Source organism: Crocuta crocuta, unplaced genomic scaffold (genome assembly GCF_008692635.1).
Source record: "Crocuta crocuta isolate KB4526 unplaced genomic scaffold, BGI_CrCroc_1.0 scaffold1122, whole genome shotgun sequence".
Taxonomy (NCBI): Eukaryota; Metazoa; Chordata; class Mammalia; order Carnivora; family Hyaenidae; genus Crocuta; species Crocuta crocuta.
In genome coordinates this window covers 378,882-395,323 of record NW_027531302.1, presented here as the reverse complement: position 1 = coordinate 395,323, position 16,442 = coordinate 378,882, and the positions used below count along the sequence as shown (strand labels likewise).

Here is a 16,442-nt window from a genome sequence, read left to right as displayed (position 1 = left end):
TCTTCTTCTTCTTCTTCTTCTTCTTCTTCTTCTTCTTCTTCTTCTTCTTCTTCTTCTTCTTCTTCTTCTTGTCTTTAAAATAGTAACCATCCTAATGGATATAAAGTGGTAACTCATTCTGGCATGCATTCAATATTATTTGACCTTGATTCTGGGTACTCTATCTCCATGTGTTTTGTTTAAAGATAACAAACTTAATAATCAAATTGCCTATTAAAATATCATCTGATTTTTGTAATGGCACACCCTATTTGAAGGGTCAGCGTTTTACCGTATGACATGTGTTCTTATCTTCCAGACCAGCTCCCCACTTGTGTGTCTATTTATGGGATTTACTTTCTCCTAAGTGCCCCCCAGAAAAAAACATGTGTCAAAAATGTTAAAATACTTTATCTTACTCAGATAGCTAAATTTTAATATCTGATATTAAGAAAAAATAAAAGTTAGAAATTGCTTTCTGTGACAATTTTCTTCTAGTCACTCTTTTCATCAATACATTCCAAGCTCATAAGTAAGATCCCCCCTATAGCTCTGATATTTGTGATTTTATTCATGCTGGTTGAGTATTCTTCATAATTTTCCTGGCTTTGTTCTATATACTTATAGTTATCAGTGAAATTGGTTACATCCCCTCCATAAGGTGGACAGTATTATTATCTCCACTTTTTAAGTTAGTAAACTAAAAAATAGAGAACTTAGTTAACTTGTTCAAGCCACAAACTACTAGTAGAAATTTAGGAATTTGACTTAAAAAATATAATTTTAGGGGCACCTGGGTGGATATGGTTACATATCCAACTCTTGGTTTTGGCTCGGGTCATGATCTCACAGTTGGTGAGTTTGAGCCCCACATAGGGATAGAACCTACCTGAGATTCTCTCTCTCTCTTTCTCTGTCTCTCTCTCTCTCTTTCTCTCTCAAAATAAATAAATCAAATTTAAAAAAGTATCACTCTAATATTTTGCACTCTACTTCATAGACACTGCATGAAGTCAATGTACTATATCTGAGTCCTTACATATGCATATTAGTTGCTATCTGAATTTACCTTTATCATTATTAATTAGTTAATTACCCATATAACACTAAGTATTAGGGAAAATTACTAAGCCTTGATGGAAAATAATTTAGAATATGAAAGACTTTGGATAATGTATTAAGCAATTTGCATATAGCATAAAAAAAGGAACACAAAGACACAATTATTTGTCATTAACCTTTTTAAAATTTTTACCAGGGCTCCTGGGTGGCTCACTTGGTTAAGCATCTGACTGTTGATTTCAGCTCAGGTCATGATCTCATGGTTCTCAAGGTGGGCTCTGTGCTGACAGTGTGGAGCCTGCTTGGGATTCTCTCTCTCCTTCTCTCTCTCTCCTCCTGTCCCCAATTCATGCTCTCTCTCTCTCTCAAAATGAATAAATAAGATTAATGAGTGAGGTTTTATCAGCAGAGAACTCACTGTGTGTTTCCTCCAGGGAATGTTTTCAACTTAATTAGTGTGTGGGATTGTAGATTAGGAGACTATAGATTTAGTCCATCATCTCTTCTCAATGCTGATAGTGACTTGCTTTGTCAGTCACATACTCTTTTGAGTTTCTTGGAGCTATAATTTGAGATAATTAATATAACTGGTTTAGGATGTTCATGGGTTATTTCTCGTAAGTCTCTTAAGCAGGGAAACTATCAGACTGATAGAATAGTTTGCATCCAACCCACCAGATATTCAGCTGTAAGCCATAATAGTATAGGGCATATTTTAGCTTCAAATTGGAAGCTAGATTCAGTTGTGGCTCTACCGCATATGAACTTTTTTTTTTTACAGCAATGGTAAATATCATAAACAATTCATTTGAATATACACTTGAGGCTAATACAGTTGTCAAAACGAAGTGAGGTTAAATATTGTGTAAACTTCTAAATGCCCTACTGATGGAGTTATTGTAAAAAAAAATTCCAGGTATATAGTGAAAATTTGACTGTTACTTTAAAAAAATTTTAATATTTATTTTTGAGAGAGAGACAGAGCATATCAGGGGAGGGGCAGAGAGAGAGGGAGACACAGAATCCGAAGCAGGCTCCAGGCTCTGAGTTGTCAGCACAGAGACTGACTGAATGTACTTTATTATATTAACATAGTGGAGTATGAAGCAAATGACATTTCAACTTAATAAAAGTAAAGCCTATCTCTGTATACTACTGTTAGATAGGGTACAAAGTTAAGTATTATTTTAAAATTAATATGAAGAAAAGTGTGTATAGCTACTGTTACGTAAAATAGGAAGTGTTTTAGTCTATTAAGGCTGTTATTAAAAAAATTATGAACTGGATGGCTTAAACAACAAAGGTTTGTTGTTCACACTCCGAACACTGATAAGTCCAAGATCATGGCGCCTGCAGATTTGGTGTCTGGTGAGAGCCTGTTTCTGCTCACTAACAGCTGTTTTCTCACTGTACCCTCACCAGGGCAGAAGGGAACAGGGATCTCAGTGGGGTCTCTTTTATAAAAACTAACCTTGGGGCACCTGGGTGGTTCAGTCAGTGAAACAGCTGACTGTGGCTCAGGTCATGATCTCATGGTTTGTGAGTCCGAGCCCCACACGGGGATCTCTGCTGTCAGAGCTGAGCCCATTTTGGATCCTCTGCCCCCTCACCTCTCTGCCCCTGCTCTGCTTTCTTTCTATCTCTGTCTTTCAAAAAGAAATAAACATTTTTAAAAAATGATAAAAGTAACCTCATTCATGAGGTCTCCATTCTCCTGATCAAAGCACCTTACAAAGACCCCAATTAAATTTTAACATATGAATTTTGAGGGGATACAAATAGTCTGCTGCTGCAGGAATAGAGACCTATATATATGCATATGTAAACATACATTGTTATGCATATTTACTTGTATGATAAAAAAAGAAACAATGGAACAATAAACCATAACACTGGGGGTAAAATATTATCAATAGAAAAGGAGAAAATAGTGTGGAAAGGTATAGAGATAGGAACTAGACTTTTCTGAATATATTACTTCATAGTTTTGATTTTGGAACCAAGAAAATATTTTACATGAAAAAGGTTATCTTCAAAAATAAAAAGTAAACTAAAACAAATCAACTTAACTTCATATTGACTTGGTACACCACAGAGAAAAATTCTTTCAAGTGACTTTGAAATACAGTAATTTCACTGCACATCTTAGTGTGATATGAATTAAGGACAAAAAGAACTGCAAAAATAACTTATGTTTTCAGAATTCATATCATTAGTGACAGTTCTCTGATTATTATTCTGAGACAGTTGCATGTGCATTTTGAGAAAAATAAATGGGTTATGGTGATGTTATTATAAACTAGGATTTTGATTGAAGAGAAAAAGAAATAAAAGTTGTAAGATCAATGAGAATAAGTAAAGGCTCTGAAGTCCTGAATTTGCACTGAGAATGTTAGAAGATACTCATATGGTTATGTCGTGTGTGTGTGTGTGTGTGTGTGTGTGTGTGTGTGTGAATATGTATTGATTAAGCAGTCTATAGTTCCCCTCAGCTTGACTGTACTTATGACAGGTTTCTTCCTGACTTTCCACTTCTTAGAGCATTTACTTCAAAAAACTTTCAGTTGTAAATACTTTTTCTGTCCCTTTGACATGTAAATATCCCAGCCCTTGGCAGTTTTACAACACCATCTCTTTCATCTCTTTCGAAGACCTGGCAGCCACTCATTTGAAATGTAATCTTCAAGGAAGAGCCCCTATATCTCAATTCTGTGTGAGGGTAGGGGCATAACTTTGAGAAGCACCAATTAGCACAGATGTCCTGGGGACATTGACCAGCCTACACCATGTCCTCTGGTTCTTTACCACTAGTCCACCACTTGCTTTTTTCTCAGGGGGTTTGTGCTCAATCTCTCTCCCAAATTGCAATAGTTCTGAGTAAAGTCTTTCTTGTCTATTTAATTTCTGTAACTTCTCTTTGGCAACATATACGTGTAAAAATTTCATCTCAAATATTTTTATCTCCTATCTCTAAAATGTTTGGAAATGATGCCCAGTGTGATAGCCATGAGTAATCCTAATATGCATATTATAGTCTCTAAATACCATTTTCATAGAAAAAGGAACAAGGAAACCCTTGGAGAAGTGGTATATAACAAGGCTCAAGTACCATAAAGAAAAGTAGCTATCAAAGACACAGATGATGTCAAAAGTCTCAGGAGCCAACTGGATGTGGCCCCATCACTGACCAATGGTGAAATAATTTAAGCCTTTATGAGTATTTGGTTAAAATACAGCTAATATGTTTAATTCAAGAATCCTTCATGTATTCTAAAACAAAAACAAACAAAAAAAACAAACAAAACAAGACATGCAAAACCCTTCTTTGGTCACATTTGGCAAATGTTAGGAAACCAGCTCATTATTTTAGAAACTGGCAAATAAGAAATAGTTATATAGACTCTCTCTTACTCTATTATCTCTGTGTCTCTGTCTGCCTCTCTCTATACACACACACATACACACACACATGCAAGTATGTGTGTGTATCCTGGCTTATAACTGATTATGAAATGGGAGAATTAGAATAGTATCATTTTGCTATTAATGGATAGTAGTAAATTAATGGATCAGTGTTTTCTACAATAACAAAAAGAGACAGCATAAAAATGTTCTCTTGTAAACATCTGTATATAAAAATTGACTTCCAGAATGGCCAAGTGAGGCTCTTGGTGAACTATTCTCCCACAAAAACACTGGGAAAATATCTAAAATCAACTGTTTCACAACTCTGCAATTTAACCACATCCACAGAATGAACTGAAAGGTATTTATCCCAAAGAAACTACTGAACCTTATAAGACAGCAGTGTCCATAGCACTTCAACTTGTGACTACTCTCCATACCATCCCTCTTTAGCTCTTTGTCACAGTAGCCATGAATATCAGCAGACTGACAGTCAAATGAGAGGATTGATCTCTTTCAGAGCTCCATTAAAAGCTCCATCCCCAGACCAGAGTCAATATTTTGTCCAAACTAGCAACAACCTGGAAAATTTCCATTCTCAAGGTGTTGTGGCTATTTGATTTGATTCAGCAATCAGTTCAGTGGCAGGGAGGGGGGAAACTCTTTTCAAAGCATTGCCAAAAACAATAGTAATCTGCTGACGAGATTGCAGTATCCACAATGACTAGAATCCAAGTCAAGAAATAAAGAGCAGAGTTGCAATAAGGATAATTACATAGGTAAATATAATGGACAGTATAAACATATCTTTGTTTGTTAAATCTGATCTCTTATCTGAATTAAAATGCAACTACTCAAAGCAATAATTCTGAAACCATGTTAATGTTATAGAAAATTTAATTCAGATGACAGTAATAGCACAACAGTGGAAGAGAACAGAGCAAGCCTTCTGTATACCATTGAAATTAGGTTAATATTTTAAAAAACTAGACTGATTTAAATCGATATGCAAATTGTAATCTTCAGGATAACTGTCTTATTCTGCTTCAGCTGCTCTAACAAAAATACCGTATAGACCAGGTACACAATGGAAATTTATTTCTTTTGGTTCTGGAGGCTAGGAATTCCCAGATTAAGATGTCAGTGGATTTAGTTTTTCTCAGAGTTTGCTTTCTGTTTCACAGATGGCCATCTTCTCTCGGTGTCCTCACATGGCAGAAAAGGTGAGGGATATCTCTGGGGACTCTGTTATCAGAGCACTAAATCTGATTGATGAGTGCTTCACCCTCATGAGCCAAGCACCTCCCAAAACCCAACCTCCAAATGTCATCACATTAATGATTAGATCTCAGCTTATGGATTTTAGGGAGGACACAAACATTTAGTCTACAGCATCCCACCCTGGCCTTCCAAAATGCATTTTCTTTTTGCATGCAAAATATATTCGTTCTACCCCAACAGTCCCAAATGTCTTAACTTGTTCCAGCATCAGCTAAAGTCCAAAGTCTCTATCATCTATCTATCTATCTATCTATCTATCTATCTATCTATCTATTATCTATTTATTTATTTTAGAGAGAGAGCACATACAAGCAGGGGAGGGGCGCAGAGGGAGAGAGAATCTTAAACAGGCTGCATGCTTAGCATAGAGCCTGACACGGGGCTCAATCCAATATCATGACCTGAGTCAAAATCAAGAGTCAGATGTTCAACCGACTGAGCCACCCAGGTGACCTGATTTAAGTCATATTTGAATGTCATCTAAATCAGATATGGGTGAGACTTAAATTATGATTCATCCTGAGGTAAATTGCACTCCATCTGTGAACAAAAAATCAAACAATTTATATGCTTCCAAAATACAATGGTGGGACAGGCATTGGACGGACATTTCCATTTCAGAAGGGAGAAAGAAAGAAGAAGAGTGACAAGGCCAAGACAAATTCAAAATCCAATGGGGCAAATTCCATTACAGAATATCAGACTATTCCTCTTTGGCTTGATGTTCTTCCCTCTGGACTGACTGAGGCAGCAAGAGAAATCTTGCCCCAAGATTTTGCAAGGCAGAGCTTGGGCCCACAAGGCTCTGAAAAGACCTATCCCAGTGGTGATTCTCTAACTGGGCCCCTTGGTTCTCATGGGCACAGCCCACACTGCATTGCAGCCCATTGGAACCACAAGTGGCAGAGGAACAAACTGAGGAATAGAGGCTGCCATGTGAAGCTGCACTCGGCAGTGTGCACCAGGCAGGGCAGGTTGAGGTCCCACAAACACCAGCAACTCTTCCTTTAAAGCTCCTCTTTCCATGGGGCCTTTGTACTCTGGATCTTGAGTGAGTGTAGCAACTCTGAGGCTCTCAGAATCACCTTGATGGTGATGAGGGTTATTCTCCTATTGTCTTGAAAAATAGCTCCTTGTATCTGTTGAGATGGTTCTTTGGGAATATTCTTAATATTCTTCAAGAAGTAGGCCTTCTAATTCATTTTATATGGATAGGCTGAGAAGGTGTAAAATGTTTAAAATCCACTTCCATTTGATTAGTAATTTCAACCTTAAATTTTCTCATCCCACTTTATACAAGTAGTCAAGAGGAACCAGACTACTCCTTCAGCACGTCACTTAGCTATTCCCTCAGCTAAATATCCAATGTCATCTTTCACAAGTTCTCCCTTTCACAAAACACTAGGACATGAACACAATTCAACCAACCTCTGTGACACTTCTTAACAAGGATTGTTATTTCCTCTATTGTCCAATAACACACTTCTCATTTTTGTCTGAGACTTCATCAGATTGGCTTTCAACACATAGATTTCTACCACCATTCTGCTCTAGACTACTTAGACATTTTCTTAGGAATTTGAAGCTTTCTTACAGCTCTCCTCTTTTCTTTCCATGCTTTCACCACAATCACCTTTAATGGTTCTTTTGTGACCACGTGGGATATTTTTTTGCATAAACCACAAAACTCTTCCATTTTCTACTCATTACCTAGTTCCAAAGCTCCTGCCAAATTTTTAGATATTTGTTCCAGTAGCACATCACCTCTTAGTATGAAGTTCCTTCCTAGACCTCTCCAGCTGCTATGACTGAATGCCAGAGACTGAATGGTTTTTAAACAACTATAATTTCTTTCTCAGTTCTGGAAGCTAGGAAGTCCAAGATCAGGCCTGGCACATTCATGTCTGCTAGTGAGGGCCTGCTTCCTGGTCTATAGGCAGTCACCTTCTTGCTGAGTCCTCACGTGGTAGAATGAATAAGTGGTGTCTCTCGGAACTCTTTATAAGAGCCCATTCTCTCCTATTGATGAGCACTTCATGCTGATCACCTAAGCACTTCCCAAAGGTCCCACCTCCGAATATCACAGTAGGTTTCAACATATGAATTTGAGGAGCACACAAACATTCATTCTGTAGTAGTAACAAAAATGAAATAACCACAAAAATATAGAGCAGAAAAAGGGGGGATTAAAAGCATTTTGTATAATACTAAATATATATTTAATACAAAAGAAGTCATTGGTTGAAGAAAAGAGTAGTAGAAATGATTTAAGACATAAACAAGTAATGTGGGGGATATAAATCCTACCTTATTAGTGCTTGTATTAATATCTAGATTATTTTCCTATTTGGTGAATACACTGGCTTATCATGCCAAATATTTTATTTAACTGTTATAATCTAAAGTAAACCTAACATTATACATCTACTTGTATTTTTCTATGCAAAGAAATTAATCTCTAATTTCTAAGAAAATAAACTTAACTTCTTTTGAATAAGGATACATAATATAACATATATAATACATTATATTATATTATAATTTACATAATTATACATATTATACATATATACTTATTATATATATACATAAAACATTATATATGTTAAACTTATAACATATATATAACATATGTAATATATAATATAACATAATACTTTACAGCAATACAAGCCATGACATCACAGATAATGGGAATAATGATAAATGTCTGAAAGCTATATATTCATCAAAATAAAACCTGCATACTTAAGAAAAATCATAATTTAATACAATAAAATATGTCATCAACAACATATAAACTTCCACTTACATCTATTTTTTTCTCTAAATTGTAAACATTTCCCAATATATTTGCTTAGTTATATATTTTATTAGATACTCCACCAAAATATTCAGTATTTTAAAAATCTTATTCCAAACTATTGGTCTCAGTCTATCATACTCAGCACCAAATAGTTTTAAAAGTGTGTTATGCAGTCACATCACACTTCTTGGCTCTGTGAATTTAGACAAGTTACTTAATTGCATTTAAACATCATCTTTTTGTGTTTAAAATGGGAGGTAATGGTAGCCTACCTTAGTGATTTGTGGGAGGACAAAATGATTTAAATATGGAAAGCACCTGACAATGTCATCGTTACTACTCTTTATAGTTAGCTTCTTGGATCCCTTTTGTCATTCCTATTATCACTGTCAATCCACCTAACAAATATCTCTGCACATAACCTATTACACATGCTTCCATAGTAGACTGATTCCTAAATGTCCTTTACCTTAGTTCCCTTACCTTTTAGGGAGTGTTTATTAAACAAAAGTAATAATATCAAATAATTCTACATCTGATCCACATTGATTTTCCTCTTCTGCTCTACCCTCCTTTCCAGGTTTTTCTGTATCTAATTATCTCAAACAGCCTTTTAATTTACATGTTCTATAACTAAAACTTCTGGAAGAACTAAAAATTATAACAAATCTGTCATATATTGGACTTTAGGGAAACTGTATACAGGAGGGCCATTATGTTCTAGTGCTCTGATTATCTTATAATGATGGCCAAAACAAAACAAGACAATTGCATGGACATTTATTATATCATTAGTTTATATAGTTATTAGGTTTTTATTATTTATTCATTATAAAGAATGATGATCTTTGAACATTTGACTTTAATGTTTTTTTGTTTGTTTGTTTTTGTTTTTTTCTGAGAGAGAAAGAGAGAGAGAGAGAGAGAAGAAACCACTCTTCCAGACTTTGGAAGANTTTTATTATTTATTCATTATAAAGAATGATGATCTTTGAACATTTGACTTTAATGTTTTTTTGTTTGTTTGTTTTTGTTTTTTTCTGAGAGAGAAAGAGAGAGAGAGAGAGAAGAAACCACTCTTCCAGACTTTGGAAGTGGTCTGGCCAAATGGGAAGAGTGAGAGTGTGAGCAGGGGAGGGTCAGAGAGAGAGGGAGGTACAGAATCTGAAGCAGGCTCCAGGCTCTGAGCTGTCAGCACAGAGCCCGATGCGGGGCTCAAACCCACAAACTGTGAGATCATGACCTGAGCCGAAGTCAGACGCTTAACGTACTCAGCCACCCAGACGCCCCTGAACAAGTTTGACTTTAAGTCTGTCCTTATGGAACTCACTAACTAGTGGGGAGAATTTGCATTCAACATTAATTGCGCACATTTCATACTGAATTTACACCGAGGTTAGGTTGTCACTTCAGACTCATATATTAGAGATCTCAATTGGTCTCAAATATATTAATAACTTCAAGGATTCAGGCAATTAGGTGGAACAGGCCAAGTAGAAAGAGGTCTGGCCATTGAGAATGACTCTCCTTGTCCTTCCTTCCTGACTCAGACAAGAACTCTGCCCTAGAATAAGAGGTTTCTATGTGAGGCATATGCGTTATTACTGCAGATATCAGGAAACATTTAGCTTATAAAACCTATTTGTACTTCAGCTTACATGATATTTCTGAGGGAGCCATACCAATAAACCCTTAGCTTCTGGGTTTGTTTTCTACAAGCAATTTTTAACAAGAATCATTCTATTAAGAAAATCCAATTGATAAGTACACTATTTTTAGAGAAAAAAAAAAAAAGTCTGTTCAGTCAGAAGTTCAGTTACCACACAAACAAAGGGATTAAATCAGATGACTTGCCTTCTTTCTTTATACCAGCAATGTCCCTCTGACAGCATGGAGCAAATGAATCACCGGGTGTATATTTCAACTCTATTTTCATCTTTTATATTGCTAGGCTACATGAGGAAAAAAAGAACGTATGAGAAAAATATTCGGCCACATTACTTACTTGAGAAAAGGAATATGGTTGATACAGTAAATTTACACTAAAAATGTATGTATACGTTCCTATTAAAATGTGCTGTAGACCATTTATTCATTTTTCAGCATATCTTTCCCTTTATTTGACTCATTCTATGACCATGCAGGGAATAGTATATCATTTTGGTCAAATTTATTCTATGTAGTATTTGCTAAAAAGAAAACTTAAAAAAGGAATGAATCTTCAAAAATTTTGCTGACATGAAATGTTGGTAAATTAGGCATCAAGAGCACAATACTTTTTATGCTTTCATATTTTTGCTGTGTATTGTTTTATTGCAGAATATTTTATTGTAATAGCACCATTTCTGAGATCACACTTACTTTTATTGCTTCCATGTGATTGGAATATATTACATAAGTAAAACTTGACTTATTAGTTCAAATGGATGTATGCACGAGTATTTCTAAATGTCATTTTACTAGAAGTCTAAGTTTTATATAATTTACAGGAATGGATCCCTAAAGACAAATCTCATAAACTTTCATTTGCACAAATCTTCCTTTTCAACTGACAAGATAATAGGACATCACAGCTTTGCAGACTGCACAGTTTTAAAATGTGGTAACAAGGAGTAGCTAACAATGAGTGAAATAGAAAGTCAAAGCACTTATACAAGTAAAGTTATTAAGTGGGATATAAATGTGAAAATAGCCAGATCATGGATCTCAAAGTTACTAAATCCATGATTGTGGTTTCTCATATTTTGTTCATGATAGATAGATAGATAGATAGATAGACAGATAGATAGATAGAAAGCTGTTCTATGTTTATAATTATTTCCTTCACCAAAATTGGACCTCATGGAATAGTGCCTGAAAAACTGTTCACTATCATACTCTGTAAGAGAATCATACTCTGTAAGAAATTTTTAAAAAGATCTAAATAAGCAAATACATGTTTGTTAAAACCAGGTGAATTCTTTGTTTTCCACTTTTTAAAAATTGAGATATAATCCATATACCATAAAACTCATCATTTCAAAGGATAAAATTCAGTGCTTTCTATTATTGACAAGGGTGTGCAAACATCACTACTAATTAATTCCAGAATAGTTTTATCATCTCAAAAAGAAATCCTTACCTATTAGCAGTCATTTTCTTTTTCCCCTTCCCCAATCTCCTGGTAACCATAAATCTCCATTTTTGTCTCTGTAGAATTGCCTGTTCTAGACACTTGATAGAAATGGAATCAAATAATATATGACCTTTGTGTCTGGCTTCTTTCACTAAGCATAATGTTTTCAAGGTTTGTGTATAGGATAGCATATAGCAGTATTTCATTCCTTTTTATTTGCTGAAAAATATTCCATTGCACAGGTATTCCACATTTTGTTTATCCTTAGTTGATGGGGATATGGGTTGTTTCTACTTTTGGCTATTGTGAATGATGCACAGATGCTTACTGAATTATATAATATCCTTATCCTATATTTTATAAGAGAGAAACTGGATGATCAATGTATATGTCTATTTATATATAGTTGTTTGTATTTGATAGCAAAAGGGCTTACTTTTTATGTTATAGAATCAATTCTAGAGAGCAAATTATATACAAACTTTTATACAATCTTCGTATTTAAATTCTCTAAAAATCATAGATGTTTTCAGAGAAAAATCACTGCTATTTCTATGGCGGCATCTTTCATTTACTAAAATCTTATTATAAAATAAAAATGTAATAAATTTCCCGTTTCTTTTTTATAACCCCAGCCAAAGTTAGGGAAACAATGTCAATTTATAGAAACTAAAGACATTGACTTTTACATTATTCTCTTGAAATACTTTTAATTTTATTTTTAAATGTTTTATTTATTTCTGAGAGAGCGAGAGGCACAGCATGAGAACTGGAGGATCAGAGAGAGAGGGAGACACAGAATCTGAAGCAGGCTCCAGGCTCTGAGCTGTCAGCACAGAGCCTGACGGGGTTCGAACCCAGGAGCTGTGAGATCATGACCTGAGCCGAAGTCGGACGCTTAACCTACGGAGCCACCCAGGCACCTCGCTTGGAATAATTATTAAAGAGAGAAAATGAATTAGGCACCCAATACAGAAAATAATATCAAGAAAATTTGGGGCAATGACAATTAAATAATGATTCTAATAGCAAACTAATGAAACAGAGAATACAAAAACACAATGGCAAAGCAAATTCTAAATTTGCTATCTTAAGATCAACGATATATATTCTCTAAATCAGAAATATACATACTTACACACACGCGCACGTGCGCGCGCGCACACACACACACACACACAGTGTAATTCCCTTTTCTTTCCTGTATCTTTCCTTGCCTGTACTCTCAAATACCCTGGGCATTCTCAACTGTATCTTTCACATCAGCATTTATGCTTCCTAAAATAACTTGCATTTGAACCCCCACTTTGGTTCTGCCCTCCCTACTCCCATGCAAAACAGCATTTACTTCTACCTCTTATGCTCCTAAGCATTTCAATTCTTTTTCTGGCATTAACAACATTTCTTCCTGGGTTTTGTAATGACTCTTTCTCCTCTACCCAACAATTTGCTTTATATCAGAGCACTTAACACCCTTTAAATTAATCGCTTGTTTAGTCCATCTTCTGGAGTCCATCTTCCTGAGAGAGAGCCATCTTCTATTCTACTAACAGTCATTTCCCCAATGTCTAGAACTCCATCTGCAACATTAAAAAGTACTCAGTAAGTAACTGATGAAAGAAAAAAATTATTCACAGATTAAACAATTATCAAGCTAAAATAATAGTAAAGAGTTTTATTTATAGGAGCCAGTGCATTGGTATAATGTCTGGTGCTTTTAATTGCTTATTTTTGAAAGCTTGTTTTTTCTAAATACAGTCCATTTATGGATTACCCTTTTGTCTCATAAGTGATGTTCATTTTGCACTTTAGTTGTTGCTCCATAGGCCATGCATTTTTAATATGGGTGATAGCTCTTCCAGGTGGATGAAACTTGGACCTAGAGACCAAAAAATTCTCAGTAAAAGCAATGTTTTGTGACCCTATAATACTGAACTCTACCCAACAAAATTCTATTCCTTAATATTGATTTTTTGGTGAAATTCAAATTAAACTTATTTTTTTCTCTTTAATATGGCAACAATGAAGAAAGTGTTGAAAACAGTGATTTGGACAATACTATACTTTAAAAATATTTTTAACAAAACCTTTCCAGTGTCACATTGATTTGGAAAGTGGCAAGTATATAATTCCTCATCAAAAGCACTTAAAAAATTTATACTGTGCTATCTCATTTATTTTTTTAAAGTTTTTTCTTACTATGTGAAAAATGCTGATGGCATTTTGATAAGGATCAAATTAAATGTGTACATTGGTGTTTTTATTTTATTTCCAGTTAGCTAAGATACAGTTTTATGTTATTTTCAGGTGTACAATATAGTAATTTAACTCTTTGAAATACCACCCTGTGCTCTTACAGTGCAGTACTTAAGCTCTATCACCTATTTAACCCATCATCCCACCCACCTCTTTTTTAAGGTTGCTTTGGCTATTCTGGACCTTTTATGGTTCTATACAATATGATTGTTCTAGTTCTTTGAAAAATGCTATTGGTATTTTGATAGGGATTACATTAAATATGTAGATTGCTTTGGGTAATATAGACATTTTAATATTTGTTCCATGGGTATGGAAGGTCTTTCCATATCTTTGGGTAGTCTTCAATTTCTTTCATCAATGTTTTATAGTTTTTAGAGCACAAGTCTTTCACCTCTTTAGTTAGGTTTATTCCTTGGTATCTCATTATTTTCAACAAACTTGTTAATGGGATTGTTTCTCAATTTCTCTTTCTGCTGCTTCATTTGGTGTATAGAAATGCAACAGATTTCTGTACATTGATTTTTGTATCCTGCAACTTTACTGAATTCATTTATCAGTTCTAGCAATTTTTTTTTTTTTTTTTGGATTTTCTGTATAGAGTATCAGGTCATCTGCAAATAGTATAAATTTTACTTCTTCTTTGCTGATTTGAGCGCCATTTATTTATTTTTGTTGTCTGATTGCTATGGCTAGGACTTCCAGTACTATGTGGAATAAAACGGGTGAGACTGCACATCCCTGTCTTCCCCCAAACCATAAGGAAAAAGCTCTGAGGTTTTTCCCCATTTAGGGTGATGCTAGCTGTGTGTTGTTGTTGTTGTTGTTTTTTCTATATACGGCCTTCATTATTTTGAGGTATGTTAACTTTGTTGAGGGATTTTATCATGAATGGATATTGTGCTTTGTCAAATGTACTTTTTTTGCACCTATTGAAATGATAGTTTGCTTCTTTTCTTTTCTTTTATTAATGTGATGTATCCCATTGATTGACTTGTGAATATTGAACCATCTATGCCACCCAGGAATAAGCCCCACTTGATATTGGTGAATGACTTTTTTAATATATTGTTGGGTTTGGTTTGCTATTAATTTGTTGAGGATTTGTACATGTACATTCATCAGAGATATCAACCTGTAGTTCTCTCTCTCTCTCTCTCTCTCTCGGTTATTGTTGTTGTTGTCTTTATCTGGTTTAGTACCTGGGTAATGGGTAATGCTGGGCTCATAGATTGAATTTGGAAGTTTTCTAGTCTCTTTTGTTTTTGGAATAGTTTAAAGAAGATAGATATTAACTTTTCTTTAAGTGTTTGTAGAATTCACCTGTCAAGCCATCTGGTCTTGGACTTTTGTTTGTTGGGAGATTTTGGTTATTGACTCAGTTTCTTTCCTGGTTATTAGTCTGTTCAAGTTTACTATTTCTTCCTGTTTCAGTTTGGGTAATTTATATTTTTCTAGAAGTTTACCCATTTCTTCTAGGTTTTAGCATATAGTTTTTCATAATATTCTCTTATATTTGTATTTCTGTGGTTTTGGATATTATTTCCACCCAGTCATCTGTACTTTTATTTATTTGGGTCCTTTGTCTATTCTTTTTGGTAAGTCTGGCTAAAGGTTTATCAACATTATTAATTTTTTCAAAGAACCAGCTCCTGGTGTCATTAATTTGTTCTATTGATTCTTTTTAGTTTAGTTTCTATGTCATTTATTTCTGCTCTAATATTTATTATTCCTTCTGTCTGATGGCTTTTGGCTTTGTTTATTGTTCTTTTTATAGCTTCTTTCAATGTAAAGTTAGGTTGTTTATTTGATATTTTTCTTGCTTCTTGAGGTGGACCTGTACTGAGGTAGGCCTGTATCCCTCTTACAACCACTTTTGCTACATCCCAAATGTTTTAGACCATTGTATTTTTGTTTTCACTTATTTCCATTTTTATTTTTTCTTTTAGTTCTTTGTTGATATATTCATTGTTTAATCACATGTTATTTAACCTCCATGTATTTGTGGTCTTTCTAGAAAATTCATCTTTTAAAAATATTCAGTGTTATCAATATCAGATAGATTTTAAACTGTATTATTTCATATTTGAGGCAAAAATGGTAGTATCATGAACAAGATAAAAATGCACATGTATATTATATTTTAGTGTTAAAAGCAGTGTACTTTGTGTGTAGAGATGGGTGAGAATATTAAAGTTTTTATCTTATTTTTGAGAGGAGACAGAGCATGAGCCAGGGAGGGGCAGAAAGAGAGGGAAACACAGAATGTGAAGCAGAGTCCAAGTTCTAAGCTGTCAGCAGACAGCTGATTAAGTCAAATGTTTAACCAACTGAGCCACCCAGGAGCCCCAAAAATTTACTAGATATTTTATGGTATAAGATATTATTATTTAATTTGATGAAGTGATTATTTTATAAACATATTTTATGATTTCAAAATTAATTCTAAAATATTTTAAATAAGATGATAAAATTTTGGTATTTTCTACAAAAAACTTCCTGAGGTAGGTTTTAGCGAGTCTATTACAAATTAATAAT

The 16,442-nt window shown here is 34.4% G+C and overlaps 1 long non-coding RNA gene across 4 annotated transcripts in view; it reads left to right on the top strand.

Moving 5' to 3' along the window:
• The window catches only part of LOC144237847 (uncharacterized), a 321,279-nt gene that overhangs the window by 66,504 nt on the left and 238,333 nt on the right, over window positions 1-16,442 (top strand). Inside the window, exon 1 of one of the 4 annotated variants that reach the window (XR_013336946.1) lies at window positions 10,496-10,583. The exons of 2 other annotated variants lie outside the window; for them this stretch is intronic. This is a non-coding gene — a long non-coding RNA (uncharacterized LOC144237847). Of the gene's footprint in view, window positions 1-10,495; window positions 10,584-16,442 lie in introns of those variants that run through there. One more of the 4 variants, XR_013336948.1, reaches the window with a different exon arrangement.